The sequence below is a fragment of the Loxodonta africana genome, chromosome 5, assembly GCF_030014295.1.
Source record: "Loxodonta africana isolate mLoxAfr1 chromosome 5, mLoxAfr1.hap2, whole genome shotgun sequence".
Taxonomy (NCBI): Eukaryota; Metazoa; Chordata; class Mammalia; order Proboscidea; family Elephantidae; genus Loxodonta; species Loxodonta africana.
In genome coordinates, this window is record NC_087346.1 from 110,544,634 (window position 1) to 110,564,945 (window position 20,312).

At 37.5% G+C, this 20,312-nt stretch overlaps 1 protein-coding gene across 1 annotated transcript in view; it reads left to right on the forward strand.

Annotated features, from left to right (window-relative positions):
- The window catches only part of GABRA2 (gamma-aminobutyric acid type A receptor subunit alpha2), a 178,811-nt gene that overhangs the window by 39,233 nt on the left and 119,266 nt on the right, over positions 1-20,312 (forward strand).

Genomic DNA, 20,312 nt, shown 5'->3' on the forward strand with positions numbered 1-20,312 from the left:
CATTCAACTGTGTGTATCATAACAAATTATGGATAACATTGTGAAGAATGAGAAATCTAGAACACTTAATTGTGCTCATGAGGAACCTGCACATAGATCAAGAGGCAGTCATTTGAACAGAAAAAGGGGGTAGTGCATGGTTTAAAATCAGGGAAAGTGTGCACAGGGTTGTATCCTTTCAGCATACTTATTCATGCTGAGCAAATAATTCGAGAAGCTGAGCTATATGAAGAAGAGCATGGCATCAGCGTTGGAGGAAGACTCATTAACAATCTGTGATACACAGATGATACAACCTTGCTTGCTGAAAGTGAAGAGGACTTGAAGCACTTACTGATGAAGGTCAAAGACCACAGCCTTCAATATGGGTTATACCTCAACATAAAGAAAACAATAAGCAACATTGTGATAAATGGAGAAAAGATTGAAGTTGTCGAAGATTTCATTTTACTTGGATCCACAATCAACAGCCATGGAAGCAGCAGTCAAGAAATCAAAAGGCACATTGCATTGGGCAAATCGGTTGCCAAAGACCTCTTGAAAATGTTGAAAAGCAAAGATGTCAGTTTGAGGACTCAGGTGTGCCTGACCCAAGCAATGGTGTTTTCAGTCACCTCATGTGCATGTGAAAGCTGGGCAATGAATAAGGAAAACCCGAGAAGAACTGACACCTTTGAATTGTGGTGTTGGTGAAGAATATTGAATATACCATGGACTGCCAAAAGAATAAACAAGTCTTTCTTGGAAGAAGTGTAGCCAGAATGCTCCTTAGAAGCAAGCATGGCGAGACTATGTCTCACATACTTTATACATATTATCAGGAGGGGTCAGTCCCTGGAGAAGGACATCATGCTTGGTAACATAGAGGGTCAGTGAAAAAGAAGAAGACCCTCAATGAGATGGATTGGCACAGTGGCCACAACACTGGGCTTAAGCATAGCAACAATTGTGAAGGTGGCGCAGGACCGGGCAGTGTTTCATTCTGCTGTGCATAGGCTGGCTATGAGTCAGAACCAACTAAAGGGCACCTAACAACAACGACAACATGGACAGCCACTGGGAGCCACCCATTTCAACCTCATATTGTCCCTCTCATAACTTCTCCTCATGTTAGGCAGAGTGATCATAATATTTTCCAATATTCATACCTTCAGGAACCAGTATTGATTGATACGTGATGAAGATAATTACTTTAGTGGATTTCTTTTTTACTTTTATACTACTCTAAGCTAAATTTATTTTAAGAAGAAAGTGATACTATCATCAAATTAGAATATCAATAAGCTGCATGTTGTAAGTACAGAGTTTCTTTCTGAGGCTGATCCAAGAGATTCAGGGAAAGATAGCAAGAGTTTGTAATATTGCCAACAAGGCTCTGTATGCATTTAACTTCGAAATGTTCTAAATGAAAAATGTTAGATTATTAAATGTGAGAATTGAATTTTACTTGGAACAAAGGCAAATGATCTTAAAACCTACGTTTTAGAATCTAAATCTGAAAATTCTGCCTTTAAAACCTTTTTTTTAATTTACATTAAATTATATTCAATAATTTACCTTCTTAATTTTGCCTATGTGTAATCTAATCTGGATTATCCACAGTGATTAAAATGATATTTTGACTGGGTTTGTATTTGTAGATGATAAAATTAGTATGGCCTTATCCTTGAATTGTGAGCTATATGCACTCAACTGCTAACCTAAAGGTCAGCTGTTCGAACTCACCCAGTAGCTCTACAGGAGAATTGACCTGGTGATCTGTTCCAGTAAAAATTATAGGCTAGGAAATGATATGTGGCAGTTCTACTCTATCATATAGGGTCGCTGTGAGTGAGAATCAGCTTGAAGGCATGCAATAATGGCAATAACAATCCATTTAGATGGAGCTGAAAATGAATTCCTTCCTTAAAATACATGTTTCTAAAGAATATATAAACCAGATAATAGAAAACCTTGAAAGATAAAGGTGATTCTTCTTAGCAAGGTGCTTTGTATCACTCTATGATTATCTGTGATGCTTGATCAGTTGTCTATGATGTGCTAGGAGTTGAGTGGTGAATAGAATAAGGAACCACCACCATTTAATAACTTCTCTTGCATTGAAAATTAGAATGTGATTTGATTATTTTATTTGAAGAAGTAATAAGTCCTGGAACTGATAAAAGATTACTTAAATATCCCAGAGATAGCAAAGACAGCTTCACAGAGGAAGTGTTATTTGAGCTTATTTTTGAAGAACAAGGCTTAAATGAGAGGACGTTTTACATAGAGGAAAGAGTGAGTACAAAGAAACAGAGATGTGAAGAAGAATGACAGAGATTGGTATGCCTGAGGTACTATTGCGAGAATGGCACAGTACTGGGCAGCATTTCGTTCTGTTGTACATAGGGTCTCTGTGTGTCAGAGCCAGCTCTACGGCGCCTAACAACAAGGTACACAATGCAGAATGGGATGGGATCAGGATGGATACTTTGGCAAAGACAGAACATGAAGGGCCTTAAATGCCCTGCTGAGATATTTGAACTTGACCTTTAAGCAAAGGAGAGTCATTGAGAACATTTTCTTATCAGAGAAGAGATACCATGTGATTCCTAATTAGGAGAAAAACTTTAACACTATCATGGAGGGTAGGTAGGAGTTTGCAAGATTAGAGGCAGGGAGATACAAAGAAGCCATTTCAACCCCAAATAACTATAGCAATCTTGTAAAAGAAGAACAAGGAAGGGGGACTCACATTTCCAGACCTCAAAACATAAAGCTACAGTAATCAAGACAATCTGGTATTGGCATAATGATAGACATAGACCAAAGGAGTAGAATTGAGAGTCCAGAAATAAAACTGTACATCTATAGTCATTTGATTTTTGACAGGGGTGCTAAATGCATCCAATGGGGAAAGAACAGTCTCTTTAATAAATGGTGCTGAATTAACTGAATTTCTACAACAAAAGAATGAACCTGGACCTCTACTCACTGAAAACTAACTGAAAATGGATCAAAAACCTTAGTTAATATAAGATATGAAACCATAGAATGAACTCCTAGAAGGAAATACGGGGATAATGCTTTGGGACCTATTTTTTGACAGTGGATTATTAGATATGACAGTGAAAGCATGAGCAACAAAAGACAAAATAGATAAATCAAAAACTTTTTTTCTTCAAAGTAGTTTATCAACCAAGTGAAGAGAAAAACTGGGAGAACACTTTTGGAAACAATGTATCAAATAAAGATTTAATATCCAGAATATCTGAAGAACTTTTAAAATTTAACAAAAAGAAAAACAACTCAATCAAAAAAAAAAGGACAGAGAAGCCATTCCAGGGGTAATTGCTAGTAAGGAAGAGGAGGTAAGGGAAATTCAAGAAATATATAGGAGACATAATCAACAGAACCTAGTGAACAATTAAAATGTAGACTGTGAGTAGGAAGTCCTGGCTGAGTCTAAAAATTTTAAAACCATCCAGATGATGACTGGGAATAGAGTAGGCAGAATTTGGAATGTTTGGAAAGCTTCTACATGCTTTTGAAATTGAGTTTTGTTTTCAATGTTAAGACTTTTATTACTTGTATATACTTCCTTCTACAAAATAGCAAGGAAATAAGAGAGAAATTATTTTGCAAGTTAAAGGAAAACATGGTTGTTGAGAGCACAATTCTGTGGTGGTGGTAAAATGGTCATACAAGGAAAAGTCAATTGTCATACATACACACTTGCATAACTTCATTTTTATAAAAAAGAAAGTGAGTATAGTAGGATTTTTCAATCTCTTGATATAAGCAATATGTATAAATTGTATTTTTTAGTGCATTAAGAATTTTCAATTTATGTTGACTTATAAAATAATCATTATCTTAAAAGGATAAAATCTTATTCCTATTGTATATTGGATATCAGAGTCCTTATTAAAAATACTTTTTGGGAAAAAATATAAATTTACATCTGTAAATATATATAAATTATCATAACTCAGTTAATAAGCTGGTTTCAAGCAATGCCTTGAGTAACTCAGGAGGGCACCTAATTATAAGTTACTAACTCTTAAGAATACTAGATGTACAATAGATGGTGCTCTGATTGAACTTTGGACTCTACCAGTGTTCTAGAACCCCAGGTACTCAGGATACCATGTTTAACAATTAATTTGTAACAATTGTAGTGCTGTCTTTGAGAACATCTTCATTCCTTCTTTTTCTTGTCAGAGTCCCAGGCTGAGCATACAGTACTGGCTTGATGAAACACTATCTTGAGGAACTTAAATAGCTTCTGATAACACATACAGCTTCCCTTTGGATATATTCTTTCCCTGTTCTTTAAGACTGGGGATGCCTCTCAGCTGTAGTTAGTAACCCCTTGGTAGCTATTTGTTAATTGAACAAAATGGTTCCACTGAATTGATGGAAATCAGTGTGCGTTCTGTCTTCTCTTCCCCTTCCTGTTTGATTTCCTTTTCTGGACTTTTGGGGGAAAGAGGTATGTCCTCCGCATCCTCACCAGGGTATTGAAGAGAGACATTTCAGAGAGAGAATGCACTCCTAGTCCTTTCCTTGGGTGATGGTCCTAAGGGCTGGGACAGTCCCAAACCCTGATGGAGATGTGTATAGACCTTCTAGTGATTTCAGTGTGGAATTTATTTGTAACCCATAATCAGAGATTTTCATGATGGGCTGTCTTACTTTCTCCTTTACAGACTTCTTATATCCTGTTTATAAACATACAGGTATTCTTGTCCAGGGTTTGCAAATGGATTATACTTTTTAAATCAATGCATGATTGTTAATAGGGGAAAATTAAAGTATCAAAAAATACAAAGCACCAGGAATCTTATGCTGAGAGGAAAGTTCATACATTCAACATATGTTGGCATTACACTTTTCCAAATTGTTGTTGTCAGTTGCCATCGAGTTGGTTCCAACTCATAGCGACCCCATGCACAACAGAATGAAACACTGCCTAGTCCTGTGCCATCCTCAGAATGGTTGCTATGTTTGAGCCCATTGTTGGAACCACTGTGTCAATCCATCTCATTGAGGGTCTTCCTCTTTTTACTGACCCTCTACTTTACCAAGCATGATGTCCTTCTCCAAGGACTGGTCCCTCCTGATAACATGTCCAAAGTACGGGAGACTGAGTCTGCCATCTTTGCTTCTAAGGAACATTCTGGCTGTACTTCCTCCAAGACAAATTTGTTCATTCTTCTGGCAGTCCATTCCATATTCTTTGTTCATTCTTCTGGCAGTCCATTCCATATTCTTCACAAACAGCATATTTCAGAGGCATTAATCCTTCTTCAGTCTTCCTTATTCATTGTCCAGCTTTCTCATGCATATAAGGAAATTGAAAATCCCATGAATTGGGGAAAGCTCACCTTAGTCCCCAAAGAGACATCTTTGCTTTTTAATACTTTTAAGAAATCTTTTGCAGCAAGCTCACCAATGAAGTGTGTTGTTTGATAAGGGAAAATTAAAGTATCAATAACCAGAAAACATAGAGATGTAAAAATACAAAGCACTAAGAATCTTACATGGAGAAGAAAGTTCATACATTCAGCATATGTTGCTATTACACTTTTCTAAATCATTACAATGATTCAAAGCCAAAAATGTAGAACTATAGTGAAAAATGGTGGTATCAGAACAAAATGCATGCTGGTTTATTATTATTCTCAACCCTTGCTGCTTCTGTGAGAACTTTGGCAGCCATCCAAATATAGCCCTATATTGTTCAAGTCGGAAACCCTGGTGGCATAGTGGCTAAGAACTATGGCTGCTAACCAAAAGATCAGTAGTTTGAATCCACCGGGCACTCCTTGGAAACCGTATGGGGGCAGTTCTACCATGTCCTATAGGGTCACTATGAGTCGGAATCGACTCGATGGCGACGGGTTTGGTGGTTTTATTGTTCAAGTTATCCTCTTCATCAAACATGTATTGAGTTCTACAGTGAGTAAGATATTGGGTAAGGTCCAGCAATTCTTTTGTAGTAGGATGATGACAAATTGTATTATCAAATGCAAAATTTTAAACGTTAATAGGGAACACTAAGTACCATATATGCAAAAATCACTTAATAAGAATTTGTTGACTTGAATGAAATTGATTGATGACGAGTGGCACATGTAGGTGTTATGGGACTCATCCCAGGAAGCAGATGCCTTTGTTATTGCTGAGAGAGTAAAGCAAAGCACAGCAATAACTAACTTGTCTTAAAATGTGTACATGACATTCTAGTTATGTTACACAATGGGCAAAATTATTAGCATCCTGATCTTTTTTAAAGGGATGTCGTCTACAGTTTGATTTTACTATCAATGTTGTGAATTCATGTTTTTATTAAAATTGCTGTTAATATCTAAATTATAAGAGTGATGACAGTATAACTTATTGTTTGGATGCTTAGCTCTAGTAAATACAATTAATATCTTTCTAGTGTCTGTAACAATTATCATTTTTGTCTTTATTCACAATAATCGAGTGATGTTTGTAGTTGGCTTTGGTTTCCCCCAGCAGGAGACCCTAAGATAAGTATTTATTTGAAAAGTAACCTCAGGAGGTACCAACAGGAAGGTGGGGAAGTGACACAGGGAAGAGAAGGAAGCCAAAGTAGGGTACATTAATGAGCAGGTTACTGATGATGGCAACTGGGGTTTAGTCCCAATGAGGACATCTAAGGGACGGTATGGAACACACCTCAGAGTTGTTGCACTGAGGGGAGAGAAAGCTGAGCTATATTTCCTCCAAATCCTCTTAGCCACTGGTTGAGGGATGCACCCAGGAGCTAAACTCTCCTACACTTCCAGTCAGCTTTACATAAACAAGGAAAGCCCTCAGGCAGAGAATCACAGAGGCTTGCAGTAGATCTCCACAGCATGTACGAGAATCATGATTGCCCAAAGGAGTATCGACAAGGTACCAACAGCATATGCTACAGTGGTCTTCTGTGGACATGTAATATTTTCAATTTTGTTAATTGCTTTAACTGTCCAACTTTGGACTTGAAATCATCACGTATTAGAATTAGAATGATGTGCAGATATTTTTCACGTGACTCAATTTCTCTCCAGGAATTTCCTCAACTTTCTTACCATTAGGCCTAAAATCTATTTTAATTGTTTCAGCCCCCCTTCCCACTGACTCCTGATATAATCAAGGATATTGCTCATTTTTCTTCCCTCCTTGTATCTACTGTCATTCCGTTTTAATAAATGCCCTGTCTACTTTCCCAGGAATCTTTCTCTTTCATTGATTTTCTCTCTCACTCCTGAGTATTTAGACTCTCCTCTGTTCATTCCTTCTTTTTGGCATTGCTGTAGACTCAACTATTTTCTGCCTTAAACAAGCAAAACTAAAGATTGTCTCTTTTCTCCAACTTCCCCCATTGCTAGAATCTTTCCTACCCCTTCACAGTCAGATTTCTCAAGGGTTGTTTAAAATCACTCTGTCTATCTCTGGTTCTCCCACTTTCCTCACTGCAAGCTGACCTCTGCACTCATTCTTTACTCCACTAATGGCTTTCATGCCTCTAAATCCAGTGAATGTAACCGGCCTCAGATCGGTTGGTCTCTGTGAGGCTTTGACTGTACATCACTCACTTCTCTTAGCACTGTAAGTTGCCATAGTAACACTCATATTACTAGTCTTTGGGGCAGCACATTCTCCTCTACTCCTGTTCCCTGTACCCCTCTGGATTTACTTGCCTTGATACTTTCCTGGCTAATTTTCTTTTATGGGTTCTTTAAACATTGAGGTTGAGAACATTTTTTCCTTTTTGGTTTATATTCTGATCTTAGGTGAATTCATCTACTCCATGGAGCCCAATTGTAGTATATAATAACTGTGATAATAATAATAGCTAACATTATGAAACATATAAATACCTGGCAACCAGTGATATAGTTTCTATTAGTTTTTGCTTGCTTTAGAGATGAAGAAACTTGGGTGCATAGAGGCCGCCCAGTTATAATTCAGTGCAGTCAGGGACTCCCTAATACGCATTTGCAGTTCAGAACTCCCCAGTTAGCTACAGATAAAAAGACAGAAACACTTTTGTATTTCTTACATGTGTTTGTTATAAGCAGTTTTTATAAATTAATTCATTTAATCCTCTTAGCAAACCCATGAGGTAGGTAGAGTCATTATCCATATTTTACAGCCACTTGTCCAAGATTACAAAGATCTAGCTGTGCCTGTTTTTTCAGCTTTATCTTGTATTATTCTCCCACTCTCTCTCTGTCTTCTACTATACTGGACTTTTTTCACTTCTCCACAGGATTCATCTATTTCCCATCTCAGAATCTTTTAACGTACAGTTTGCTCTGTACCGCCAAGAACTAACTTTTCTGTTGTGCCTACCTCACCCCCACCACATCTAAGGTTACTATAATGTATTTTTTTTGATCTCATCGAAGGGTAACTTCATCAAGAAAACCAGTCCAAATCCTCCTCTCCCTGTCACTGGGCTGGATCAATCTCATTGATTGATTCCTTCAGCAAATATTTATTTAGGGCCTACTTTCTTCCAGAAACTGTTGTAGATTCCAGAACACACCACTAAGCCAAACACAAATATCCCTGTCTCCTCAGAATTTTTGTATTAAGCAAAGTACATAATAAGCAAATTATAAGGAATGCTAGAAGGTGTCATGGCTATGGAAAAAATAATAAAAAGGAGCAAGGCAAAGGGGGTCAGAAGTGCTGGAGATGGAGAGAATATGCAATTTGAATTAGAATGTCAAGTTTGGACTCATTATAATATAGAGACTTTTGAGCAAAGACAAATAATATTGTTAAATGTGGAAACAGTGCCTGACACATAAAAAAAATGTTAAAATAAATACATATGTACATACATACTTAAATAAGTGAAGTGAGAATGTTTGCTATGTGCTTACTGGGATAAAGGCATCCCAGGCAGAGGAGAATGCTTGTGCAAAGGAAAGACATATTTGATGGACATCCAGGAGGCCAGTGAGGCAGGACTGAGAATAGTCTCAGGAAATGAAATTAAAAGGTAGCAGGGCACATGATTATGAAGTGTCAGTTAGGCCAAAACAAGAACTGTAGCTTTTACTCTGAGATCGGGATTCCTTATAGGGTTTTACAAAGAGAAGTAGTATAATCTGACTTATGAAGTAAGAGATGAGTACGTCAGGAATGGCAGACTAAGGACTTCCAATGATTTGCTCCTCCATTAAAGCAATGACAATACTGGCAAAAATTATGGAATCAACTTTCTCGCAACTCTGGAAATTAACAATAGACTTGCAACAATTCAAGGAGCATTTATTCAACAAAACAGCTGAATCAGTGGTAGCTGTCACCTTTGTGATCTTTGTGACATTATAGCTTGCCCTATTCCATCCCCTTTCTTCAGCTCTGTGCTAGCTTTGAAAACCAACAGCCTTGTAACTATGTTAATTGTGCACACCAGCAGCCTAACAGCCAGTGGAGGAAGTAGAATAGGTTTGGAGCTCTCCCAAAAGCCCCATTCCTATAGAATTGCCACTATTTCCCCTGTTTTTTTTTTTTTTCCCCTGTCCAGCAGCTCCTTGAAAGAGTTCAATTCTTAGGGCTTGTCTTTATTTGAACTGACTTAGCTTGCTCTGTGCAAACAGTTTTATCCCTGGAGCATTTGTTGAAAAATATTTGTGACTGTTGTTTAACATCACAGCTGCTTGAACAGAGATACCATTTGGGGCCAACAAGAGGCTGACCAAAAGATTTGAAAAGAAAAAATGAAGACTGAGGTGACAATATGGGGCTTTGAAACAAAAATATTCATGGGAAACTTGAAGACCACCCACGTGTGCAGAGCTATGTAATGCCAAGGAAATACCTGAGATAGCCCTAACCTCTAACCTATGGATGACCTTGAGGCTCTGCATTAAGTGGGAAGTGAAGGCTAAGGCAGAGTTTTAAACTGTCTGCTGGAGTGTTGAAAACATACCTCAAAATACACATAGAGCCCTTGAGTAAAGACTGGGAGACTTATTGATTCTATACATTTAAGAATATACCTGTGTGATCACTAGCTAACCACTAAGCTAACCTAGCAGAGACTTCAGCGGTCACAAAAAGCAAGAATATATAGTCCAGGAAAGCCGCTAAACAAACAGCGACAGTAACAAACCCTGGGAAGTTGGAATAATCAGGTTTTCAGAGTTACTGCTGTTTCTTATTTAAAATTTCTAGCTTTCAACAAATATTTCATGAGAAACACAAAACAAAAACAGGAACCTATGATTCATCTATAGGAAAAAAATGAGTCCATATAACTGTACATAAGGAAGTCCAGATTTTGGAGTTACTACAGAAGACTTTAAATCCTTTTTTGTAGATTTCTTTAAAAAACTAAAGAAAACCATGTATAAAAAAGAAAAGGAGTCCCTTACCATTGTAAATAGTCAAAGCATCTTTCAAAAGAAGAACAAAGCAGGAAAACTCAGACTTCGTGATCTCATGATATATTAGAAAGCTACAGTAATTAAAACAATCTGGTACTTGTACGGCAATAGACATATAGACTAAGGGAATACAACTAAGAGTCCAGAAGTAAACATCTACCATCAGCTGATTTTTGATTAAGGGTGCTAAGTCCATCCAATCAGAAAGAATAGTCTCTTTATAATTGGTGCTTGACTATCTCAATTTATACTTGCAAAAGAATGAATCTGAACCTGTACCTCACATCATATACAAAAACTAACTCACAATTTACTGAAGACCTAAATGTAAGAATTAAAACCATAAAACTCTTAGAAGAAAACATAGGGGCAATGCTTTGGGACCTAATTTTTTAACAACAGTGTCATATCTATGACACTATAAATGTATTTTGGTTTCTAACTTTTTTTTCTATCTGATTTGAAAAACAGCTGCCTAAAGCCATAAAATAATATTGTATTGATAGTTTTTTGATGCATAAAGATATAATTTATATGACACAAAGAGCAGTGTGGACGAGGAGCCATATTGGAATAAAGTGGTTGTATACTATTGAATTTAAGTTGTTATTAATTTGAACTAGATTGTCTGAAGGAACTCAAAATATGACTAAGGCAGATGCTTCCTCAAAGTAGTCTACCTTAATGATGTGAATGGAGTAAAGCTTTCAGGACCTTCATTTGTTTATGTGGTATGACTCAAAATGAGAAGAAACAGCTACAGTCATCCACTAATAATTGGAATATGGAGTGTATGAACTATGAATCTAGGAAAATTGGAAATTATCAAAAATGAAATGGAACACTTTAAGATAGGTATCGTAGTCATTAGTGAGCTGAAAAGGACACCTATTGGCCATGTTGAATTGGACAGTCATATGGACTCCTATGCCAGGAATGACAAACTGAAGAGGAACAGAGACACATTTGTTGTCAAAAATAACATTTCAAGCTCTATTCTAAAGTACAATGCTGTCAGTGATAATATCCATACGCCTACAAGGAAGACCAGGTAGTACAATTATTCAAGTTTACAAACCAACCACTAATGTGAAAGATGAAGAAATTGAAGATTTTTACCAATTTCTGCAGTCTAGAATTGATCGAACATTCAATCAAGATGGACTGATAATTACTGGTGATTGGAATGTGAAAGTTGGAAACAAAGAAGGATCAGTTGTTGGAAAATATGGCCTTGATGATATAAATGATGCTGGAGATTGAATGATAGAATTTTGTTTCATTGCAGATACCTTTTTTCAAGGAAATAAGATGCAACTATACAGGTGGCCCTCACCAGTGAAATACACAGGAATCAAATTGACTACATCTGTGAAAAGAGATGATGGAGAAGCTCAATATCATCAGTCAGAACAAGGTCAGGGGCTGACTATGGAACAGATCATCAATTGCTCATATGCAAGTTCAGGCTGAAGGTGAAGAAAATTGAAGTAAGTCTATGAGAGCCAAAGTACAACCTTGAGTATATCCTGCTTGAATTTAGAGACCGTCTCAAGAGTAGATTTGACTCACTGAACACTAATGACCAAAGACAAGATGAGTTGTGGGATGAAACGAAGGAAATCATACATGAAAAAAGCAAAAGGTCATTAGGAAGACAGAAAAAAAAAAAAAAAACACTAAAATGGATGTCATAGGAGACTCTGAAATTTGTTCTTGAACATAGAGTAACGTAAGCGAATGGAAGAAATGATTAAGTAAAAGAGTTGAACAGAAGACTTCAAAGGGCAGCTCGAGAAGACAAAGCAAAGTATTATAATGAAATGTGCAAAGACCTGGAGTTAGAAAACCAAAAGGGAATAACATGCTTAGCATTTCTCAAGCTGAAAGAACTGAAGAAAAAATTTAAGCCCCAAGTTGCAATATTGAAATATTCTATGGGCAAAAATTGAACGAGGCAGGAATCATCAAGAAAGATGGAAGGAATAGAGAGTCACTGTACCAAAAAGAATTGGTTGATGTTCAACCATATCAGAAGATAGCATATGATCAAGAACTAATTGTACTGAAGGAAGAAGTCCAAGCTGCACTGAAGGCATTGACAAAAAACAAGGCTCCAGGAATTGATGCAATACCAATTGAGATGTTTCAGCAAATGGATACAGTGCTGAAAGTGCTCACTCATCTATGCCAAGAAATTTGGAAGACAGCTTCCCGGCCAGCTTACTGGAAGAGATCCATATTTGCGCCCATTCCAAAGAGAAGTGATCCAACAGAAAGTGAAAATTATTGAACAATATCATTAATTTCACATGCAAGTAAAATTTTGCTGAAGATAATTAAAAAATGGTTGCAGCAGTACATCCACATGGAACTGCCCAAAATTCAAGCCAGATTTAGAAAAGGACTTGAAACAAGAGATATTGCTTGGATGGATCTTGGATGAAAGCAGAGAATACCAGGATGATGTTTACCTGTGTTTTATTGGCTATGCAAAGGCTTTCGACTGTGTGGATCATAGCAAATTATGGATAACATTGTGATGAATGGGAACTCCAGGACACTTAATTGTGCTCACGTACAGCCTGTACATAGACCAAGAGGCAGTTGTTCTAATAGACAAGGGGATACAAACCAAAAAAAAAAAAACCATACTGTGTGGTTTAAAATCAGGAAAGGCGTACATTAGGGTTGTATTTTTTCACATACTTATTCAATATGTGTGCTGAGCAAATAATCCAAAAAGCTGAACTATATGAATAAGAACATGGAATCAGAATTGGAGGAAAACTCTTAACAACCTGTGACATGTAGATGATACAACTTTGCTTGCTGAAAGTAAAGAAGACTTGAAGCATTTACTGATGAAGATCAAAGACTACAGCCTTCATTATGGATTACACTTTAACATGAAACAAAAATCCTCACAACTGAGCCAATAAGGAACATCATGATAGATGAAGATAATATTGAAGTTGTCAAGGATTTCATTTTATTTGGATCCATAAACAACACCCATGGAAGCAGCAGTCATGAAGTCAAACGATGGCCTGCATGGGGCAAATCTGCTGCAAAAGACCTTAAAGTGTTCAAAAGGACTAAGGTACATGTGAACTAATCCATGGCATTTTCATTCTGCTCATATCATGGGAAAGCTGTACAATGAATAAGGAAGACTGAAGAAGAATTGATGGATTTCAATTATGCTGATTGTTAAGAATATTGAGTATATCTTGGACTGTTATAAGGACATATAAATCTCTCTTGGAAGAAGTACAGCCAGAATGCTCCTTTGACATGAGATGGCAAGACTTTGTCTCAGGTTCTTTGGACATGCTATCAGGAGCGACCAGTCCGAGGAGAAGGATGTTATGGTTGGTAAAGTAGAAGGTCAGCAAAAAAGAAGATCCTCAAGGAGATGTTTGACACAGTGGCTGTAACAATGAGTTCAAACATGGCAATGATTGTGAGGATGGTACGGGACTGGACAGTGTTATACATATGGTTGCTGCGAGTCAAAACTGACTCCACCACACCTAACACTGCCACCACTCTATTATGACCTCATATGTACTGATAAGATCTTCAGAGAGTCTGTTTCCAAACAAGGTTACGGTCACAGGTATCAGGTGTTACAACTTTATCATTTTTGAAGACACAGTCAATCTATAACATCCAAACTGGCTATACTGTCTTCAGTCTCCTCTGATTCACATTCATGTTAGTTGCTATTGAGTTGGCTCTGTATCATGGTGATCTTATGTATAAAAGAATTATATGTTGCCCAGGCCTGCACCATTTTCAGATCATTGCTGTGTTTGAGTCTGTTATTTGGGCTAATGTGTTAGTCCATCTTACTGAGGGTTTCTCTCATTTTCTTCGACCAGTAGTTTACCAGACACAATGTCCTTTTGTAGGCATTGGTCTTTCCTGATGCTGTGTCCAAAGTCAGCAAGCCAAAGTCTCCCCATCCTCTTTTCTAAGGTTGTATTTCTTCTAAAACTGATTTGTTTGTTCTTCTGGAAGTCTGTGGAATTGTCAGTATTCTTCACTAACACCATAATTTGAATGCATCAAGGTTTTGTTACCGGAATAAGGTTCTTGCCTCTCACTGGTCAAGAATGAGCAGGTAAGGCGCGTATAGCTTTCCACATGAGCAAAGCTTTATTGAAGAGGCTTGCAAGCAGAGACCAGGAGGGGCTAGAGCAACGCATACCCTCATCTCACAGAACAAAAGACAGGCCCGAGTTTTTAAAAGTTCTTGGGCGGGAAAAGATTCATGTTTATTCATAGACATAGGCGGGGATATATTAACTAAGGGGTGTGCGCAGCAGCTTTCCAAGATGGCTCCTGTCCCGGAGGCCTCTGGGATTCATAGCAGGACTTATTATGGGGTGTCGCGCCTGCGCAGTCTCCTGCTCCCCGGGTTCGATTCCCTGGCTGGGGCTGTAGCCCCTCACTGCCCCTGGTAGAAGGTCACACAGCAGTCACAGGTGGATGTTCTGTGCATGTCCCTGGGCCTGGTTTTCTCCAGCTACTTCTGAAAGGCAACTTTAAAGAAGTTTGCGGGCTACTTTTAGATACCCTGCCCCACTGTTCTGGGGGATTGCTTTGTTTCTGTGCCATGGCGTATTTCTTGTTATTTTGTTTGCAGATTTGGGGGCCCCTCTGTTCTCTGCCTTACTGAGTCTCTAGGTTCCACACTCAACCCCTTGTTACCTCCCTGATAGTATAGTCTATTTCTCTTTTACTTGTTTCTCCCTCTAACCACACCAGTCTCTTCACTATTTTTAAAACAGGCACCCTCCAATCTCAGGGCCTTTGCTCCGTCTTAGTTTCTGTCTTCCTTTTTCATTGTCCAGCTTTCCCATGTGTATGTGGTGACTGAAAAGACCATGGCCTGTGTCAGGCCCACCTTAATCATCGAAGTGACATCCTTGCTTTTTAAATCTTTAAAGAGGTCTTTTTTTTTTTTTGCATATTTGTCCAATGTAATATGTTGTTTAATTTCTTGAATGCTGCCTCCATGGACATTAATTCTCGATCTAAGTAGAATGAAATTGTTGATTACTTCAGTTTTTTTGATGTTGTTATTGTTTTTTGGTCCAGTTGTGAGGATTTTTGTTTTCTTCATATTCAGGTGTAATCCTAACTTAAGGCTGTAGTCTTTGATATTCATCAGTAAGTGCTTTAAATCATCTTCGTTTTTGGCAGCAAAGTTGTGTCATCTGTATATCACAGTTGTTAATGAGTCCTCCTTCAGTTCTGATACCACTTTATTTTTCATAAAGTTCAGCTTTGCAAATTATTTGTTCAGCACACATGTCGAATTATTTTTCTATAACATAATGTTGGCCATACCATTCTCCAAATTAAAGTGCTTCAGTGATTTTCCTTCTTCTATGTATATAAAAGATCCCTGGTGGTGTAGTGGTTGAGAATCCAGCTGCTAACCCAAAGATCAGCAGTTTGAATCCACCAGCTGCTCTGTGGAAACCCTATGGGGCAGTTCTACTCTGTCCTTTAGGGTTGCTATGAGTCGAAATCCTTATGGAGGCCTGTCATGCCTCTTGAGATACAATGTCTGCTTTTCTTTACAACCTGATACCCCACCGTTTTGCACATGTTAAACATGTTCGTAAAATTAACTACTTGGGAGATTTCATTTTTGCACAAGGGCTTTCCCTGCCTGGAATATCCTTCCTCCAATTTGTTGGCTATAGAATGCTTACCACCCTTTGGGAACCACAAAACTAGGAAAACTCCTAGACGTCTCTCTCCAAGATGCTCCTCTGAGCATCAATATGCTATCTTCTCAGTTATGGCAGACATTTATTGTACTATATTTATGGTATGTTTTTCCTACTGTATGGTGAGCACTTCATAAACAGAAAGTTTGCTGTATCCACTTTTTATCATCAGATATTTGCCTTCAATGGTTCTTGTGGAATAAGACATCTTAGCTGCACTTTATTTTTGTTCTTTCATAGTTTCACCCCAACAGATTTTTTTTTTTAAAGAAGGTTTAATTGATATTGTATGGTGTATTACCTGGTGAAGAACAATGAAATTCAATTTTATTCAATTAATTTAAACCTTTCTTAAAATTATTTATATGTTCGTTTTGAATATACTTCAGGGCCATGCATTTTTTTCTACGAAGTATTTCAAACATTTAGAAAAGTACAGAGAAAAATATGATTAATTCAACAGCTGGCTTTGTCAAATCTTAAGATTTTGTCAAAATTGGGTGAGGTCAATTTTGAAAGAAGGAAAACATTACAAATACAAATACAATAGAAGCCCCCTTGGTGCTCCTCTGCAGGCTGTTCCCCTACTTTTCTCCCCAGTGGTAGCTGCCATTCTGAATTTGATTACTCCCAAGTATCACTCATTTTTCTAAGTTTACCACATGCATTCTTTATTTCTCCTAAAGTACCTATTATTAACCTCATGGTGTTTTGCCTCTGAGAAATTTACATGGAAGATTCTCTTATTTTTGCATATTACACTCTTGGTGTTTCTAAAGTAAAATACTTAGCTGATATTTGGGGTAACTCGTGGTGAGCGTTTCTGCAGCTAACAGTGGCTTGCTGTTCAGCAGTTCGTTTTGGTTTCCACTGAATCAGTGATTTCCTCAAACGCATTCTCTCCTTTTGCTCAACTTTCTGTTACTTTACTGGGAACCCATTCCCTGGGATTTCATCTTTCCTCCATCAGTGGACACATTGGGGTCTGCCTTCACAACTGACAGATGCCTTTTCCTTACGAGTAGTGGCAGATATTTTTGACTATTTTTAATGTTGATAAAATATTTTGGAAAAATATGTATGTTCTAAATGAATTACAATCAGAACTCATTTGTTTATTCAAATATCAAGCATCAGACATTATGCTAATCACAGTGAGTAGCAATGACACAGTCCCTGCTCTTTAAGGAGCTTGTATGTGGTTGAGGAGACAGACCAAACACAGAACAAAAAGCAACTAAAAAACCAAAGCAAAAAAAGAGATTAAGGTATGAAAGTAATAACAGATTCTAAAAAGTCCTATGAAAGACACAAGGAAGTGGCTGAGAGAGAGAATGAGAAAAGGACAGTGCATTAAATAGGGAGGTTAGTGACTTCCTGCTCTGAGGAGATGTGTAAGCTGAGACTTAAAGACCATCAATTAACCACAAATGGAAGAGGAGAGGATAATAGCCAGTTTAAAGGCTCTGAGGCAGGACAGCACTTGCTATGGCCACTAAAAGTGGTCAGTACTTGAAAAGGTAACCCACGGTGTCTAAAGTGCAGAGACTGAGGTTGCTACCAGAAGATCAGTTCATTTGTTTACTCTGTGACATACATATGTCACATGTTATGAAAGATTTTCACAGGTGTTGATAGCACAACTCCATCCTGCTTAAATCCGTGCTGTTGTTAGGTGCCATCGAGTTGATTTCAAGTCATCGATACCCCACATGACAGAGTAGAACTGTCCCATAGGGCTGTCTAGATTATACTGTTTACTGAACGAGATCACCAGGTATGTTTGAGCCATCAACCTTTTGGTTAACTTCTGAGCACGTCGGGCATCCTTCTCTTAATCCATATGGGATTAAAACATAGCAATAACTATGAATCAACTTCGACAAATCACTGTCAGAAAGTCCAGAAATAGCCTAAGTCTACATACTCTCATCTCTCTGTCTTTTCTGAAAGAAAACTCATGATGAAAGTTTGCATTTTAAATATAGAACCCTAGCAAGTTGTGTTAGATGATCAAATATGTATAGACATCATACTAAAGTATTTCACAATCAGGATGACTGTAACAATAGTATTGACAGTAATCCATATTGGTTGGTTACTGTCTGTGCATCCATCTACAAAAATCCCCAAGGTTCCGAAGTTTCATGACCAAGGATACCTTTCCCAGGCTCAGATAACTATTGGATGGTCAGTGTTTGCCTTGATGATTTTTCTTTTTCTGAATTGCCGTAGCTGGCAGATACCCTTTTGAATGCATAATTCTTTAGCTTTATTTTTGAAGTCACTAAACCATGGAGCCATTTCTTTTCCTAAGGCAGCTTTTATGTCGATGTTCGATAACTTTTGGTGTTGTTCTTACTGCCTAGTGCTTTGAGGTTAACCCTAATTTTTCTCTTGCAATTCTTAGCTAACTTCTCACTACAGCCAATAGGTACTGATAACATCCTCCATTACCATTTACTTGCCATTTGGCATACAGTAGATGTTCTTCAAATCCTTGCATCAATTTATTCCCACATTTTTGTCATCCCTTTTCTCTTAACTTCACCACTCCAGACTAAGCAGAATAAATACCACTCCAGATTAAGGAGAATAGTTTCATTTGCTTCTTTTTTGAGTAAAACGACCTTAGTGTTTTAATTTCTCTTCTCTGGAACATTTTAAATCAATATCTAAAACAACTATCCAGACCAAACCAAGTGTGTTGCCGTGAGGACTGTTCTGACTCATGGCAACCCCATGTGTTAGAGAGTAAAACTGATCCATAGGGTTTTCTTGGCTGTAATTTATATAGGAGCAAATCACTAGGCCTTTTTCCTGCGGAGCTGCTGGGTGGGTTCAAACCAGCAACATTTAGGTTAGCAGCTGAGCACTTAACTATTGTACCACCAGGGCTCCTTATTACAAATATAATTGTGGTTAGATTTTAAGCCACTATGGAACTGTAAGAAACCCTGGTGATATAGTGGTTAAGTACTATGGCTGCTAACCAAAAGGCTGAGACTTATGCAAACTGAAAATTCAGGGACACTTGTTCAAAATTAATAATTTCAAGACAGCAAAAACTGAACATTAAGCCAATCCTAGGAACCTTCTGAGTGCATACATGCGGCTGACATTGGAATAGATGGAAGCTGAGAATTTACAAGCACATCCATGTTTCAAATGACTTCTATAATTAATTTCATATGTAAGGTTTTGGAGTAATAGCTGCTGCTGTTGTTGTTGTATGCTGGTGAGTAAATTCCTACTCATAGTGACCGTGTAAGACAGACTAGAACTGCCCCTTAGGGTTTCCAAGGCTGTAATGTTTACGGAAGCTGATTGCCACATCTTTCTCGCATGGAGCCACTGGTGGGTTCAAACCATTGTGCCACCAGTGTTCCTTTGGAATAATATAGTTTATAAAAAGTAAAAGTGAATGGGTACATTATATGGATGACTATGACTAAGCATTTGGCACAAGATATTCCAGTGAACAGAAATATGTGGTTAATGCTAAATCGCTTTTAGTTTCAACTATATTGTTAACTGTGGTATAATGTGGTGGGTCAGCCAAGGACTCAGAAGCCATATTGTTTGGTTTCTAAAACCTGAGTTTTTCTCCCAGCTCTGGATACCAACCTGTACAACCTTTAGCTCACTGGACACATTTCCTTAGCTTTCTATGCATCAATATACTCAGATATAGCAATGATAACTGGAGATTATTATATTTCAAATCATTTAAAGATTACCAGATATATAGTAAGCACTCAGGGTTTACTCTCTTATTTCAAAATCCTTTATTTCTTTTTTTGGCATCAGTGTGTACAATATGCCAGATGTAGTTTACTCTCTTTGATGGTTGGAAATTAATGTTTAGTTTAATATTAAACATATTTAATGATATATTTGCATAGAATTAAATTTGACTGTTGGTAGATGAGGCATTCAGCTCATGATGATAGAAATTAATGATGTATTTTTTTCCTAGCAGAAAATTGAAAAGGTTTTTTTTTTTTTAAACCTTTTATTTGAACTTGTTTTTCCTATTACTATTTGTCTTTTTGTAAAATAAAAGATCTAAGTCACCTGGTTAATAGAGCAATACAGTTAATTGTGTTACGGTTAATAAGTTACTTATTTTCAAATCCAATGCAATCCAGTCTTAGCA